The following is a 17,959-nucleotide window of genomic DNA, read 5'->3' on the forward strand; positions in this document are numbered from 1 at the left end:
GAAGTTGCGGGCCGCCGTCTGTGAACGGATCAGCGATCCAAGCCGTCCATTTGATCATACAAGGGGTGCTTACACTTGCCACGCTGGCAGATTTCAAAGAGGGGAAGACTCCTCCTCTCAAACTGAGTCCAAACATAAACAGTTAAGCGTTTCCGGTTGCAGAAGCAGAGTTCCGCAAGGAATCTGCCGCGAAGGATTTCGCAATCCGGCCAGGCCTCTCCTGCACAGCCCTTGGCACCTATAAAGAGAGAGAAGAAAGAGAAAAAAAGAGGGCTGGAAGCTGGAACGTGAGAGGAAGAGCAGAGAAACCGTGGGTGGCTGTCTTGGCTTTGAAGAAAGAAGAGATCAGCACGTGAGCTGGGCTTTCTGCTAGACGTGGCTGGAGGGATTCAAGCTGCTGGCAACGTGTGGAGGACGGAAGAAAGGAAGATAGAGAGAGAAGATGGGAGAGAAAAGATAAGAAGTTTTTCTTATTTTTCTTTTATTTTTTCGTTTTCTCTCTCTTTTTATTTGCTTTGAGTCCAAGCCATTCATGTCTGGCTAAACCTCTTAGCTAGGGCTAAGAGGTGAAGCCTGTAGCGAGATGGGAGATTTTACTGTGTGCCTTTAATTCATAAACTGGATTTGATATAGTTGATTATTGAAGGAATATTTTTCTTAGTCTTTTATGGTCTGTTGTGACTGAAATTACAATGGGTGTGCAATGGCTTTGAGTATTTCTTTTCCCTTTTTATGTCTATGAAGTTAGGAACCCCTGTTGTTCATCATTGTTCCATGGGCATGGTAGGATGACAGTACCCTTCCTGATCCTCATACATTGTTGGTTGGTTGGTAATTAGTTTAATTCTGTTGTTTACTTTGTCTCCTGGGCATGGCTTGGTGATGGAATCCATTCTAATTCATATACCTTTCACCTCTTGAAAACTATATCAAAGGAAGTCTAGTCAAATTCCATGATTTCTGAAGCAGGCATAAGATCTCCCTGATCTATACAAGTGGATCCTCTGAATCCCTAGTTCCTTCCTCTGAATTCCTTAAAGTTTTAGATAATTATTCCACAATTATTTCTTAAATTCTATTTGGTTTAGATCACATCTTAGTCTAGTTCTAGTTCTACTTGGTTTCAGATAACGTACAGGTATCAGTCCCTGTGGATTCGACCTCGGTCTTACCGAGTTTATTACTACATCACAACCCTATACTTGGGGAGTGAACAATTATCGATACGGCCTACCCATTTTCATAACCATTGATAATAGATTGATTACTATCATCATATTGAATTGACTTTTGAGATGGATAGGAAATAAAACCTAAGCCCAGCCCAGATAATGGATGGACCATATTAATAATCGGATTATCTCGATTGTAACGTATATGGATTTTTCATTTTTGTAGACATTAATGAGATGTGGATGCTGTAGATTTTTTTATTTTTTATTTTTTGGAAAGGTATGCAATCAAAAGTGGGATACATCGTCCAAAGTCCAAATCAATGATATGACATTTTCCAACATGATCAATCAAATTGGCCATTTTTTCCACTAATCAACAGCTATGGTTATCTTGAAAGCGATTTTGAAGTCATGGTCGATTAAAGGTGGTCCATTTGTGATGTAGATACCATGACTCACTAATAATATAATAAAAAAGTAAGTTGACCCAACTCAACCCAATCTTGATAAGGTAAAAGTTAATGGACGGACCCTGACCTGGCTAGACTCGATTTTTTTTTTTTTAACAGATCCAAGAATGTAAGACCCGAACCAATTTGTTAGCAGTCCTAAAAGGGGACCTCCCTTATTTGAAAAGATTGGATCCATTGCAAGGGCGGGTACCCATTGACAGCCCCATGACCAACATTCAAGAATTAGAAATGGGCAGCTAATTGAAGGTCCAAAAGACAGGGCAATGTAGTCATCCGATCGACGGCTAGGATCACCGGACCAGTGGGATTTTTTGTAGATAGCTCAGCCACAGTAACCTTACACCTGCATGACACATGTATGGAAGTGAGTGCTTGATGACTTAGATACGATTGTGGGTGCACACGGTTCAGATCCGGTTTCAAAAGGGATGAGAACTAAAGGTGGCCCCCTTCACATGAATGGTCCATATCAACAGCTGGCGGTGACCAATTCATCTATCTCATTGACTATTCGGTTCCAGTTTCGAAACCGGAACCGAACCATGTGCAGGATAGCTATTCCACGATAAAATGTAGTCAATGGATAGCGATGGCAATATCCCTGTCAATTTGGGTGAACGGAGACAAGCAAATGTCACTTCTTTTGCGTGCACCACACGGTGCACTTTTATTTTTTTGCCAAACCAACTCTCACGTGTGGCAACCTGTCACGTGTAGAAAATCAAAGCCACTCATCAGGTGGGTCCCACTGTGTGGATGGCAGGGAATCTAAGGTGTCTTAGACTGTGATAGCATGGGGAGATTCTAATTAAGGTGTCCTGGACCGTGATCACATGGGCTGTTATGCGAGGATTATCTTTCCAGCTTGGAACCATGGGGAGCGACCTATCTTGATGTATGTGATCTATGTCAACTCCGACCATTCATTTTTCCAGCTCACTTATGCTTTGGGATAAAAATTCACGATTTCTACTATTTCAATGCATTAGGATGTATGGTAGCTAACGTAGTCTGCAAAAGCTATAAAAGTGATATTTCATGCAGATATCTTGCTGCACAGAATATGATGAGATTTGCTACGCCATGTGTACATAATGAAACATAACTACCATGTACAGTCTATCTATCATATGACCTTGAACAAGAACGAGTTTCTATAACAACTAGGTTAGGCCTAGTGCCGTACCTTATTTTTACCATAGTAGGAAATTAGTAATGTGCCATGGTAGGAAATTAGCAACACTTTGCATCACACAAGGAATAGAAAGTGGATGGAAAAATCTTCAAGATATTTGGATCACTTTTTGTAAAATTTTAATAGCATAAATTCAATTTTACACATCAGGGATGGTTGGCAAAGTGTTATAAGCATAGAGATAAATGTGTTTGAGCTATTTAAGATACGAAGGTGGCCGAAAGGAACAAATTCTTAACCGACATAAGAGAAATTGTCATAAAAAGAAATATAATAGAGGAAGGATGACTTTTTGACTTCTGTAACCATTACAATAATAAAAGAATGTTCTGGAAGAATAAGGTGCACAAAACTCTATGGATAGCAGAACAAGCAATCCAACACAACAACCAATCAAACCAATATAAAAATTCTCTAACATGGGCCTTATTGATGAATAGTTTGGATCTCCTTAAGGGTTAGATGATTTGATCGGGCATACCGGTGGACCCCACTAAAGTTGTGATTGATCTAAAATTGTGTAGGGGTAGTGCACTATAATTGCGTTACGTGCATAATATTTTGGATAGACTAGGAATTATAAACTCGTGCGCAACGTAAAAGGGAGGAGTTTCGAGGGGTTACAAACTCCTCACCCTTAGTAAATATAAAAACAAGGTTGGATCACTGATTCAGATAAAAAAAAATCCACCAGCGGATATGTCTTCACTCGAGGTGGATGAGCAATTTCTTGGAAGTCTACCAAGCAAAAGTGTATCGATCGGTCAATTATGGAATCAAAGTTTATTGCTTTAGAAAAGGTTGGTTCAAAAGTCAAGTAACTTAAAAATCACTTGACTAATATACCGTTGTAACTAAAGCCTGTATTAGCCGTATTTATTCATTATAATTTCCAAGAAGTTATAACAAAAGCAAAGAGCAAAATATATATAATGTAAAGTACAAGCATGTAACATCCTAAAAATCGGTATCCGAGTACGGAGATTTTGATCTCGAGTTCTCGAGTATTAACCTAACAAAATAAATGTATGTGGGCAAGTTCCCACATGCCCGTGCATTCTGATTAACATTCACCCATGATTAATAATCAAAGTAGCCTTAGATCAGTGGCATTAAAAGTGAAGCAGAGATAATGAATCCTATAAATATAGAATTAACAGTCAAATATATGATTCCAATAGTGGTGATTGCCCAAAATGAAAATGATACAAGCTATAATGAACATACAACAAAATCAATACACAGAGTACACTTAGTTGGAGACTCTAATATATACATGAACAAAATTGAAATAAATTAAAGTATTTTAATTTCGTCCGACACTGTTAAGACTTCACGATGAAAGTGTAAGCTAGTCCAAGCCTACTCGCTGGAGATATTGATAACACATGCATCAATAGCATCGCCCTGTTGGTGTTTTAAAACACAATCCCAGGTGGGAGAGCTAACTCAATGGTTTAATTAGTTCTAAGTTACATATGTTATCAACTCAATCAGCGCAGGTCATGATAAACAAGAAATCAAGAACATCGTAAATACTCTTGTTAAATGCACAAATGAGATTATGAAATGATGCATGCGCCTCACAATCCAACACTCCCTCACAAGTGACTTCAACGCCTATTTTGTAAATGCTAACACTGACTTATCACGCGACACCAATGCCAAATCGCAACATCCTAGTCTAGTGCAATGCAAATAACGTGTATGATTAGTCGAGTGATTATTAATTCCAATTCGTACAACAGATTAATGAAGATAGGATACCATCATTATATCAGAAGTCTCTACCTAGATCATGAGACTTGATGCAGCCGTAGTAGTTCCTCATCATGTTCCTTGATCTATTTTAGTGTTCATCACCCAAGGACAACCATAAATAATATAAGGATCATCACCTAAACACAAATGTGGTAGAGTGTCAATATCAATTCCAATTATAATGCAGTAGGCTCAAAGCCTTCATTTGTGCTCAATGGTCACAATGGGAAGGCTTGTCACCTAATTTTTTCACCAATATGGTAGGCACATCACCCTTATGTAAGCCAACAGTTCGAACATGGTGTCCCATACCACCATGCCCGACTACGAGTCTTTGTAGGATCATATCGCTATGCTAATGGTTATAAATAAAATCATTTAATGAGAATGGGGTTATCCTAAATTTAATTAGTTGTGGTCATACATGGTGAACATGCATGATTAGTTGGCTATTAGACAAATTTGATTGGCCTATGAGAACCCTGGCACAACCGGCATTGGGAGCAGGCGTCCCGCGTAGTTCAGCTACTATTAGTCGTCCGTGTTCGGCCTGGGTCAATCGAACAAGCCTAGGGTGGCTGACCTAACTCGAGTCACCCCTGAATTCAGCGATTTGCCGACTAACTCAACATCTTAAGCATTTCTAAATATCAATCAAAGACTAACTATCCATCAGTCAATAACAACAAAATTTAGCATAAATCCTAAATCTAGAAATTTACTCATTTAGGCATTTCATCAAACATGTAGGCATTAATAAGTCAGAATTAGCATGATATGTAATTAAAATCAAAACGTAGACAATTTAGCATGCATCAACTCATTCACAAACATGATCATTAACTAAAACTCTCAAGATTCGATAAATAGAAACTTAGGAATAATGGTCCATACCTATGCAATGATTCGCCTGACTTTTTTTTTCTTTAATACAGAGCTTTTCCATTAATGATATGAACAGGGGATGTACATGCCTAATTCTTCAGGTGGGGCTCCACAAAAACATCAGGCCTCACCTATCATATAGCCTAACGAGAGAACTCAAAAAATAAAAAAAAACAAAGGATGAAGCCAACCCGCAGAGGACAGAGCTTCTAACCTTACCAAGCTGCGAAAACAAAATAGAAGCAGTCTAACTACTTAGATCACCTGGCAAGCTGAAAGCCATTACTACAGCCAAGACAATAGCACAACTAGGAGCTGCTAGGCACAAGGGAAAACATTGCATCAGCGAGCACCTCCACCAGAAAACTGAAATAGTAGAGGAAAACGACACCGTAAGACCCCCACATAGCAGAGGAAAATGGCACTGAAAGACCCCCCCACAAAAGCGACTGGACAGCACTCCAACGGCCTATCCTCCACCCCAGAAAATTTCTGAAATTCAAATTCGGGGCTACCAGGCTTGCCCAAGAAAGGACCCAGGGAGGCCTACCATCATAGAGGCAAGAAAATAAAAGGAGAGGACTACACAACAGCTAAACAGAAACGGAGCCAAATGAGACACCACGGGCTTGGCGCTAAGAACCATCGCCCAAGGCAAACCTAAGAGCTCCTAGACCCGCCTTGTCCAGGAAGAGCAAACCGCGAAGATGGAAGGGAAGATCCGAGGGGTTTCGAAACAGGGAGTAACGCTGAGACTCGCTGCCCATACAGGCCATCCCATTGGCCAAAGCGTTGCCTTCCCTGAAGATGTGGACGAATTCCACCTAGCCTCTAAGCTTGAACCTCTTGATTCAGGCCAACCAGGACTCCTATTTCCAGCATGGATGGGCTCTCCCGTTTAGGAACGAAATCACCAGGTGGGAGTCAGGTTCCACCACCACGTTAGAATAACCCAAATTAAAACTAATTGAAAGCCCGTCATAGATCACCTGGAGCTCGGCACTAACACTCGATCCGATCCCATAGACAGACGAGAAGGAGAAAAGGAACTCACCCCTGTCCCCTCTGCCAACTGACGCACCTGGGTTCCCCCTAGCAGACCTGTCAACATTCACTTTGGTCCACCCGGAGCTGGGCTTAGACCATTTGATGATTGAAGGGCGTTGGGGGAGCCGCTCGATGATATAATTCAACCACCACTTAATATCAGTGGTCAACTTATCAATAGAAAGGGCCTTTCCATCATATTTTGCAGAGTTCCTTGACTTCCAGATTTCCCATAGAATGATGTAGGGGGGCAGCGTCTAAAGAGTAAAGACCCTACCATCCAAGGACGAAACTATCCACCAACAATTCAGCCTAGCCTCAACCGAATTAACCATGAGAGCAGCCACTCCAAAAATCTTGCCAAAATAATCCCAGCATAAAGTCGCCAGGGTACTTGAAAGGAACAAATGATGCAGGGACTCAGAAGAATGGCACTGGGAGGAAGAAGCGACGCAACAAACACACTTCGAGGCCAAGTGGACCCCCACGAAGTTGGATAGCTTTATCAAGAGGAACAGCGTTAGACAACACTTTCTTTCATGCTAGACTTAACGCTTCAAGTGTTAGGGTTTTAGGAAAAACTGTCAAAAAACCTAAACAAGCATACAAGCTCGCAAACTTTGGAATAGAAACTATTGAAGCCCTAAATTATAAGTGTGATTCAACACTTACCTTCAATCATCATCTGATGAAGGATCTGATTGCAGGTAGATCGCTAATTGAATGGGAGAAAAACAAGTTCTTCAATCATTACTAGAAATGAATATGGATTGCATACTAACATTATTGGATGTTACTCTGTGGGTCCAACCATGATGTATGTGTTTTGTCCACTTTGTTCATCAATTTTGGATCATTATTTTAGAGCATGAACTGAAAAATGAGGCAGATTCAAATCTAAGTGGACCACACCATAGAAAACGGTGGTGATTGAAGGCCCATCATTAAAAACTTTCTAAGGCTTATTGATATTTATTTGCCATCAAACTTGTTGATTAAGTCACATAGTCCCACATGAAGGGAAAACATAAATATAAGCTTATTCCAAAACTTTTGCAGCCCTCAATAAGTTTTTAATGGTGGCGTTAAATCGCCATTTTTTGTGTGCGCTTAGATCTGTTTCAGTTTTGGGTTCAAGCCCTAAAATGATATGGAAAAATGGATGGATGGATGGCATGTATAAAACACATACATCATGATGGGGTTCACAACACCATCCAGTAGTGAGTAGCTACTGAGAGTGTCAATATGCAATCTGGGTCTGTGTTCACTCCCCAAGTATAGGGTTGTGATGTAGTAATAAACTCGGTAAGACCGAGGTCGAATCCACAGGGACTGAAACTTGTACGTTTCCTGAAACTAAATAGAACTAGAACTAGCCCAAGATGCAATCTAAATCAAATATAAATTGATGAATAATGGTGAGAGATTAATGTAAAAATTTAAGGAATTCAGAGAAAGGAAACTAGGGATTCAGAGGATCCACTTGTAGGGATCAGGGAGATCTTTTGCCTGCTTCAAAAATCATGAAAATTAACTGAACTTCTTCTGATATAATTTTAAAGAGATGAAAGGTATATGAATTAGAATGGATTCCATCACCATACCATGCCCAGGAGACAAAGTTAACAAAAGAATTAAACTAATTACCAACCAATCAACATGCCATGAAGATCAGGAAGGGTACCGTCATTCAACCATGCCCAGGAGACGATGGTGAACAACAGGGCTTCCTGGCGTCATAAAAAAAAGGAGAAAAGGAAATATTCAAAGCCATTGCAGACCCATTGTAATTTCAGTCACAACAGACCATTAAAGACTAAAAACATTCCTTTCATAATCAACTAAAAACAAATCCAGTCCATGAATTTACATTGAAAGCATAGAATAGAATCTCCCATCTCGCTACAGGCTTCACCTCTTAGCCCTAGCTAAGAGGTTTAGCCGACCATGATTAGGCTAAAATCCTGAGGATTCATAAGGAAAGAAAGGAATAATAGCTAAGAGAAAATAAGAAAAAAGAAAATAAGGCAGCCAACCTCCTCAATCCTTTCTCATCTCCAACAGCCTCTGGTCCTGCTCCTCTCTTCTCTCCGTTCCAGCTTCTCCTCAGCTTTTTCTTCTTTTCTTCCTTTTCTTTTTTCTCCACACGCTGCCAGCAACCCAAGCCACAAAAAACTCCAGCCACGTCCAGTCCCACGGTCTAGCAGTCGATCCCTTCTCTCTCTTTTTCTTTTTCCTCATATAGAGCCAGGAGGTCGGTGCGGAAGGCTGGAGTCCGCGGACGAGTCAGCTGCGGAGGCTTTCTTTATGCACAACAGCTAAATTCGGAGCCTTCCACTCTTCTTCTTCTTTGCTTTCCTTCCAAAAGGACAACGTCCTCTGGGAGATTTTTGGCAGACCTACATGATGAACGGCTCAGATCAGCCGTCCGATCGCCCCCACGAGCGCACAACTCGCCGTGAAAATCGGACGGCGTCCGGTTGCGAAACAGAGTGCGTTACGCACGTACGCTGTCCGATGATGGGGTCCACAACAAGCTTCAAATGATCAATCCAAGCCGTCCATTGAATTCTTCTCGAAATTTCAGTCAGGAAGGGTTGCTTTTACTTGGGTTTAGTGCGGTCCATCAAATCACATCTCTCCACCGTCTGCCTTCAGTTTTGACGATCAACAACTGGCCACCAATGTTTCTTGAAATTCCGCCATCTAGGCGAGGATAATAGGGGGCAAGGGCTTCTGATGGACGGTTCGGATCAGTCCATTGCATCACGGTGGTGGCCCACCAACTTCCGCACTCGGATCGTTTGCGTAACAGAGGGGACGGCTGTGGCCGTTTTTTTTTTTTTGAAGGAGTTCGAGTCCAGGACGGTTTGACCGTCCTGGAGTTTCCGTGCACGCCTGGTGCATATGCACATAGTGCACACCCAACTCAGGTGGGGTCCACGATGATGTATATATCAAATCTTCTTCGACCATCTTCTTCCTCTTTTTATTTAAGACGTTGAGACCGAAGATGAGGTGTATCCAGCGATTAGGTGGGCCCCAGATCAGTAAATTGTGGGCTGATCTGTCCGTTGGGCCATTTCCACAGCGATCCAATGGATGAAATTTTACGTGTACGGTTAATTTATGGCCCTCAGGCGATGTATGAATTTTCGAGCTGAACGGATGGTGGAAACCCTGTGATCTTGCATTCTGGATGTCTTTTGGGCCACTTGAGCTTTAGTTTCTCGATTTTCTTGAATCCCTGGCGTGCACATCCATCGATCTTGGTCTCCTGGGGTCCATCGCTTGCCTTGGTGATTTCAGATCGCTAAATCCATGCTTTTAGTACATTTTTCCAGTCCAGGCTCGTAAACACGCCCTGCAACACAAACACGATTTAAATCGGGCCGTTAAACAGTATCATATTCATAAATCCAGGTAATAACTGGGTCTGATATGCAATATTTGACCCTCAACACAACCCCCAAACAACATCTTGCGAGTCCCGAGCAAGACATGCGAAGAGTAAGTTGAGAATTACAGAACAATTTCCATAAACTCGAGTGATTTTTGCAGAAAAATCCAGATATGAGAATTCTCAGATTCATGAATGTTGGCATTACTTTCTCCTGAAATCAAGTTCACAGTAAACTTCATAATCAAGCTCAAATATTAATCCATTAATTAGAATGATTCTAAATATTGAGTTTCATGAGTGTATAGTGTATTCTCAGCTTAACACCATTAAATTTCACTCCTCTATTTCAGGATATCATTGGTAACCATAGGAGAATTCATGATAACCAACACCTAAACCAAAGCTTGATTCATTCTTCCAGCTTTTGATGATTTTCACACTATGTCAACTTGTTTAAAAGTACAGCCAAGGAGGAGAATCGAATCTACACCTATAGGGAGCAAACCTATGGTAAAGACCGGTCACCAAAAAGTTTATGAATGTCAACCTTGGGGAATCAAACCTTCACCTGTAGGGAGCAAACCTATGGTGAAAACCATTCGCCCAATCTTTTCAATTTCTCAAGTTGGATCCTTTCAAGCTTAGTGATCACCAAATTAATCCTTCAATATCGGATGAAACCTTAATGTGTAAGCGAGATGTGACATGTAAAATTATGATTCAATTAATGTTTAAAACTTCTAATAATGAATTAATAGTTCTAACTTAACTGTGAAATCTAACAATTAGTTGAATCCAAGAGTCATCAACTCCAACATCACTTATCTTGTAATTCTAAATCCAAGATGACCGTCAAAATCGCTTCGAATTCATACGAAATTCTAGAAAAATTTAAAAATTTTTACAATTTCTGCTCAAGACTAAGAAAATACTGATTAGGAAACCTAATGTCCCACCCCCAACCTAAAATCTACATTGTCCTCAATGTAAAAGAAATAAGCATGCAATGCACATGGGACAAAATGAGTAAATAAGAAGTGATGGGAAGATAGTACCTGGATGATGAATCGAGAGGCTTTCCAAAGATATCTACGTAAGAGCGGGTCAGCACAAGAGAGAAGGCAACACAAAAAATAACAAAAATAAAATCCTACCTATACCACTTTCGTAGGTGCTCTCGATTGCATTTAGCGTATGCAACAAGCCTTTAAACTCCTAAGTTGCCCCTAATGGACGAGTTGTAGTCTCGTGAGGGTTTGCAGCAATGTTACCCACAAACATTGAACTAACTAATGATAAAAATGAAATGAAAAGAAGAGCTGGGTTGCCTCCTAGGAGCATTAAGTTTACTGTCTTCAGCCAGAGAAATAAAGCAACTACCCTAGTCCTATGAAAGCGATAAACTTACCTGTACCTCCATCAGACTAGGAGATCAATCCTGGTAAACAGGAGCAGTCAGGGGCATGGACATGTCCTCTGAATCAAATTTCTCGACAAATGGTTTCAATCGATGTCCATTGACTTTAAACTCCTTACCATTGTCGGGATCTCTTATCTCAACGGCCCCATGAGGAAAAACAGTAACAACAATGTAAGGGCCGGTCCAACGAGATCGAAGCTTACCTGGAAAGAGATGTAATCGAGAATTGTACAAAAGGACCTTCTGACCAGGCGTGAATGATTTTCACAAAATGTGTTGGTCATGAAATGCTTTTATCTTGTCCTTATAAATTCTTGAATTATCGTACGCATCATTCCGGATTTCCTCAAGTTCATTCAATTGAAGTTTGCGTAGCGAGCCAGCGTTGTCCAGATTGAAATTAAGATTTTTGATCGCTCAGTACGCTTTATGTTCCAGCTCCACAGGCAAGTGACAAGTCTTCCCATAGACAAGTCTAAAGGGAGACATTCCAATAGGGGTTTTAAATGCAGTACGGTATGCCCATAAGGCATCGGTCAATCGAATTGACCAATCCTTACGATCAGGGTTGACCGTCTTCTCCAAGATGTGTTTAATTTCCCTATTAGAAATCTCGGCTTGCCCACTTGTCTGTGGGTGGTACGGGGTGCTCACCTTATGAGAGATACTGTATTTCTTCATTAAGCTCTCAAATGGTTTATTGCAAAAGTGTGAGCCCCCATCACTAATGATGGCTCGAGGCATTCCGAATTGAGAAAGGATGTTTTCTTTTAGGAATTTAATGACCGTGCGATGGTCATTAGTTCGACACGGAATCGCTTCGACCCATTTAGTGACATAATCCACGACGAGCAAAATGTACAGATTTCCAAACGATTGGGGAAATGGTCCCATGAAATCGATGCCTCAGCAATCAAATGCTTCAATAATAAGGATGGGATTCAAAGGCATCATATTTCGACGGGACAATGCTCCCAATTTCTGACAACGCTCACAAGCTTTGCAAAACTCATGAGTGTCCCTAAACATAGTGGGCCAGTAAAAGCTACACTGCAGAATCTTGGCCGTGGTCTTTTTAGCAGAAAAGTGACCACCACAGGCCTGTGAGTGACAGAAGGAGATGACGCTCTGATGCTCATCGTCTAGTACACATCTCCTTAGGATTTGGTCTGGGCAATATTTAAATAAATAAGGATCATCCCAGAAAAAGTTGCGCACCTCGGAGAAAAATTTCTTCTTATCCTGCGCAGTCCATTGTGTCGGTATGGCACCTGTAGCAAGATAATTAGCAATATCAGTGAACCAAGGTGAATGGGAGACTCTGAACAGTTGTTCATCAGGGAACATGTCGTTGTTATGGGTCGCCTCAAGGAAATCAGAGGTATTAAGGCGAGAAAGGTGATCGGCTACTACGTTCTCTACTCCATTTTTATCTTTAATTTCCAAATCAAATTCTTGGAGTAGAAGAATCCATCGTATCAAACGGGGCTTAGAATCATTCTTAGAAAGAAGATACTTAAGTGCCGCATGATCTATGTAGATGATGATCTTGGATCCGATTAAGTATGACCTAAATTTATCCAAGGCGAACACTACAGCTAAGAGTTCCTTTTCCGTAGTCGAGTAGTTCACCTGAGCAGAATTTAAAATTCTACTTACGTAATGAATGATGTAGGGCCTCTTATCTTTTCTCTGGCCTAGGATCGCCCCAAGAGCATAATCAGAAGCGTCGCACATAAGCTCAAAAGGAAGGCTCCAGTCGGGTGGCTGCATGATAGGTGCAGTGGTTAACGTACCCTTGAGCTTGGTGAAAGCTTCTTGGCATTGCTCAGTCCACTCGTACGGAGCATCCTTTTGAAGAAGATTACATAAAGGACGAGAGAGGAGACTAAAGTCCTTTATGAATCGCCTGTAAAATCCTACGTGTCCTAAGAAGGATCGCACGTCTCTGATGTTCTTGGGTGGAGGTAGGTTAGAGATAAGATCGATTTTTACCTTATCTACCTCAATTCCCTTGGACGAGATGATATGCCCATGGACAATTCCCTTCTGAACCATGAAATGACACTTCTCCCAATTAAGTACCAAGTTCTTTTCTTCACATCTTTTCAGCACACATTTAAGACTTTCCAAGCACTTGCTGAAAGATGGACTGTAAACAGAGAAATCATCCATGAAGACCTCTAGATATTGCCCCACCATATCAGAAAAGATACTAAGCATACATCGCTGAAAGGTGGCAGGGGCATTACATAGTCCGAATGGCATCCTTTGATAGGCAAAGGTGCCGTAGGGACATGTAAATGTGGTCTTTTCCTGGTCTTCAGGGGCTATTTCTATCTGGTTGTAGCCTGAATACCCGTCAAGGAAACTATAATAGGAATGACCAGCTAACCTTTCCAGGATCTGATCAATGAATGGTAAAGGAAAGTGGTCTTTCCTCGTGACGGTATTCAACTTCCTGTAGTCAGTGCACATTCTCCAACCAGTAGTGACTCTAGTTGGCACGAGTTCATTATTAGCATTGGCTACGATGGTGATTCCGGACTTCTTAGGGACCACTTGAGTTGGGCTCACCCATTGACTATCAGATATAGAGTATATGATACCCACATCCAATAGTTTAAGAATCTCGGCCTTAACCACTTCCTTCATGTTTGGATTTAGTCTACGTTGTGGTTGCCGAGCGGTTTTTACATTATCCTCAAGATATATGCGGTGAGTACAAATCGAGGGATCGATTCCCTTGAGGTCCGCTATCGTCCATCCTAGGGCTCCTTTATGCTCAATGAGAGTAGATATGAGCATACTCTCCTATTCTTTCTCTAGGTGGGCAGAGATCACCACCGGGTATGTCTCATCTTGACCTAAATAAGCATATTTCAAATCAGAGGGCAAAGGTTTTAGGTCAAGCTTCGGTGGCTTGAGGTTAGATGGTAGAGGCACTACATCGGTTTGTGGTAATTCTTCAAATTGTGGCCTCCACCGGTTAACTTCAAGTACCGGTGCAGTATCAAGCAAGGCGCACGTTTCCCTAATCATGTCATCATCAAAATCATGGGAGTGGGCCAGGCACGTCTCTAGATGGTCGGAGGATAAGGTCAGAGGTGTCGTATCTTCCACAAAAGAGTCAATCATGTTAATGTCGTGAAAATCGTCATCATCCTCTGAGTTGCTGCCGTTATTGAAAAAAATGTTTGATTCCAATTTCAAATTTCCAAAAGACATAGTCATGACACCATTCCTGCAATTAATAATTACATTTGAAGTGGCAAGGAATGGGCGACCAAGAATGACGGGGATCTGAGTGCTTATGTTATTGATGGGTTCGGTGTCTAGGATGATAAAATCTACAGGGTAGTAAAATCTATCAACTTGGACCAACACATCTTCAATTATCCCTCTTGGTACATGAACAGAGCGATTAGCAAGTTGTAGTGTGGTTAGGGTGGGTTTTAATTCACCCAAACCTAACTGTTTGTATACCGCGTAAGGAATCAGATTGACGCTTGCTCCTAAGTTAAGAAGTGCATGATCAATTCGATGGTCCCCGATTACACATGATATGGTTGGGCTACCGGGATCCTTGAATTTCTGTGGCACGTCTTGCTTCAGGATGGCACTCACTTTCTCAGTTAAGAAGATTTTCTTTTGAATAATTTTTCGTCTTTTGGTTGTGCATAAGTCTTTCAGAAATTTGGCATATGAAGGAATCTGTTTCATGACATCAAGTAAAGGAATGTTTACTTTCACTTGTTTCAACACCTCTAGGATATCCTGAGAGTTAGAGAGAGGTTTTGGTGAAACCAACCGTTGGGGGAACGGAGCAACTGGCTTCTCTAGAAGTTCTGGTTCTAATTTTTGTGGGGCATCACTGGATCCATCATTATTGTCCTCTTCTGGTTCTTGAGGCTTTTCGGGCCGAACCGGAAGAGTTTTATCAATGATCTTTCCACTCCTAAGAGTGGTGATGGATTTAGCGTGCCCCATCTGATTTGAAGAGCTGGGATCATTAATCTCGTACTGTGGTTTAGGATTAGGGAGAGGTTGTGCAGGAAGCATCCCCTTTTCTATAACCATCATACGGGAATCTATCTTTTGCATAAAATCTGTAATTCCCCGCATTGCCTGAGCCAGCTCTTGTATGGAATTTTGATCCGGTTCCTCTTGAGGTTTCACTTGATTTGGATTTTGATTGAAGAAACCTTGAGGGGTAGCCGTTTGTCCATTCCTCCAACTAAAGTTTGGATGATTTTTCCAACCAGGATTGTACGTATTGGAGTTAGGTCCAGTAAAAGGTCTTTGATAGTTGTTTACGGCATTAGCTTGTTCATTCAACACTCCTCGAAAGGTGGGTATTGTAGGACAATTTTCAGTTGTATGAATGTTGCAATCACAGATGCTGCAAACAATTTCATTAACCTTATCCTTCTTTCCTTCCATGGCCTCAACTTTCCTTATGAGCGTAGTCACTTTACACTTGAGGTCATCCTCTTCTTTCAAGAGATATAATCCACCTTTCTCCTTTAATTGAGTCGGCTTAGACGTGGTGTTCGTCATTGGGTAATAGTCCCATGATTGTGTTTTTTCAGCGAGATTATCGAGGTAATCCCATACCTCGTCAACATCTTTGTTGATGAACTCTCCATTACACATTGTCTCGACCATTTGGCGCATGGAAGATGTCAGTCCATCATAGAAAAAATTTGTAATGCGCCACGTTTCAAATCCGTGTTGTGGGCATGAACTGACCAAATCTTTGAACCTTTCCCAACATTGGAAGAATGTTTCATCTTCCTTTTGGGCAAAGTTCATAATTGCTTTTCTGACGGTAATCGTTTTATGATGTGGGAAGAATTTTTTTATGAATTCCCTCTGCATGTCGTTCCATGTGTCAATGGATCTAGGACGCAGTGAATGTAACCACGTCTTAGCTTTCTCTTTTAAGGAAAAAGGAAAGAGTTTCAGCCTGATTGTATCCTCAGATACATTAGGAAAACATAATGTAGCCATAATCTCATCGAACTCTTTCAAATGTAAATATGGACTTTCTGATTCAAGTCCATGGAATTTGGGAAGGAGTTGGATAACTCCTGGCTTGATGTCCATTTGTCCTGTGTTTTCAGAGAAAATCATGCATGAGGGCATACTCACTCCCGCCGGTTGTAGATAATCTCGTAAAGTACGAGGCGGGGGTGCCTGTTGCACCTCATTCTCATCTTAGGTATCCTCCACCCTGGGTGGAAGTAGAGGAGGTTGGTCTTCAGCCATAACTTCAGTTAACTCAGGGGATTTCGAGCGGTGTCTAGTCCTGCGATGGATAGTCAACCCCTCAACCAATCCTCCTTCAGTCAAGAGACGTCGAGTGTCGTCACGGGCCCACTTGGGCATGAAATACTCGTAGCCCTCAATTAAAAACCTAATCCTAAGAAAGGAAAAGAAAATCTAGAAAGAAAGAGAGAGTTGGAAAGAAATTACCAAATTGGAGTCCTAAGTTAGAACCTGCAAAATAAAACAAAATAAGTTAGATTTTAAAAAGAGAAGAACGATCCTTTAAAAGAAAAATAGCAGTAAATTAATTTCTAAAAGAAGGAATTCCTAAAAGAAAGTGGAAATTTCTAAAATAAATTAGGAAAGACCTAAACTAGAAAGTAAATTATTAAAAGAGAACTGAAAAATAGAAAGTAGGGAAGGAGCTTACCGAATTAGAAATTTCTATCTTAAAGGCCTACAAAATAGGAAGGTTAGTTTCTAAACAAAAATTCTAAAAATTAATTAGGAAATAAATTAGATTCTAAGAGAGTTAGAATTAGAAAGTTACTAGAGAACAAGAATAGAAGGTTAATCTCTAAAAAAGGGAAATAACTAACCTAGTTTCTAAAAACAAAAGAACAAAAATTCTAAAAATAAACTATTTCCTACAAATAGAGAAATACTAGAGTTAGAAAATTTCTAAGATTTAAACCTTAATTCTAAAAACAAAAAAAGTAGAGAAATTAGGAAGGAATTACCAATTTAAGAACTTATGTCAGGATCCTACAAAACAGGAAAACATGTTAAGTTCTAAAAACAATAGAATAAAATAAAAACTTTTATCGTAAAGTAAGTAAAATCTTAATCCTAACCTAATTCTAGAACTAATTAATTTCAGAAAAACGTAGTCGTCAGTCCCCGGCAACGGCGCCAAAAACTTGTTCACTCCCCAAGTATAGGGTTGTGATGTAGTAATAAACTCGGTAAGACTGAGGTCGAATCCACAGGTACTGAAACTTGTACGTTTCTTGAAACTAAATAGAACTAGAACTAGCCCAAGATGCAATCTAAATCAAATATAAATTGATGAATAATGGTGAGAGATTAATGTAAAAACTTAAGGAATTCAGAGAAAGGAAACTAGGGATTCAGAGGATCCACTTGTAGGGATCAGGGAGATCTTTTGCCTGCTTCAAAAATCATGAAAATTAACTGAACTTCTTCTGATATAATTTTAAAGAGATGAAAGGTATATGAATTAGAATGGATTCCATCACCATACCATGCCCAGGAGACAAAGTTAACAAAAGAATTAAACTAATTACCAACCAATCAACATGCCAT

The 17,959-nt window shown here is 40.6% G+C and overlaps 1 non-coding gene across 1 annotated transcript; it reads left to right on the forward strand.

The window, feature by feature from the left end:
- Positions 1 to 16,088: 16,088 nt before the first annotated feature.
- On the forward strand, positions 16,089 to 16,195 carry LOC131236089 (small nucleolar RNA R71). Its single transcript, XR_009166529.1, has one exon. It is a non-coding gene; the product is annotated as a small nucleolar RNA R71 (small nucleolar RNA).
- Positions 16,196 to 17,959: the final 1,764 nt, after the last annotated feature.

Source organism: Magnolia sinica, unplaced genomic scaffold (genome assembly GCF_029962835.1).
Source record: "Magnolia sinica isolate HGM2019 unplaced genomic scaffold, MsV1 ctg208, whole genome shotgun sequence".
NCBI classification, from domain to species: Eukaryota; Viridiplantae; Streptophyta; class Magnoliopsida; order Magnoliales; family Magnoliaceae; genus Magnolia; species Magnolia sinica.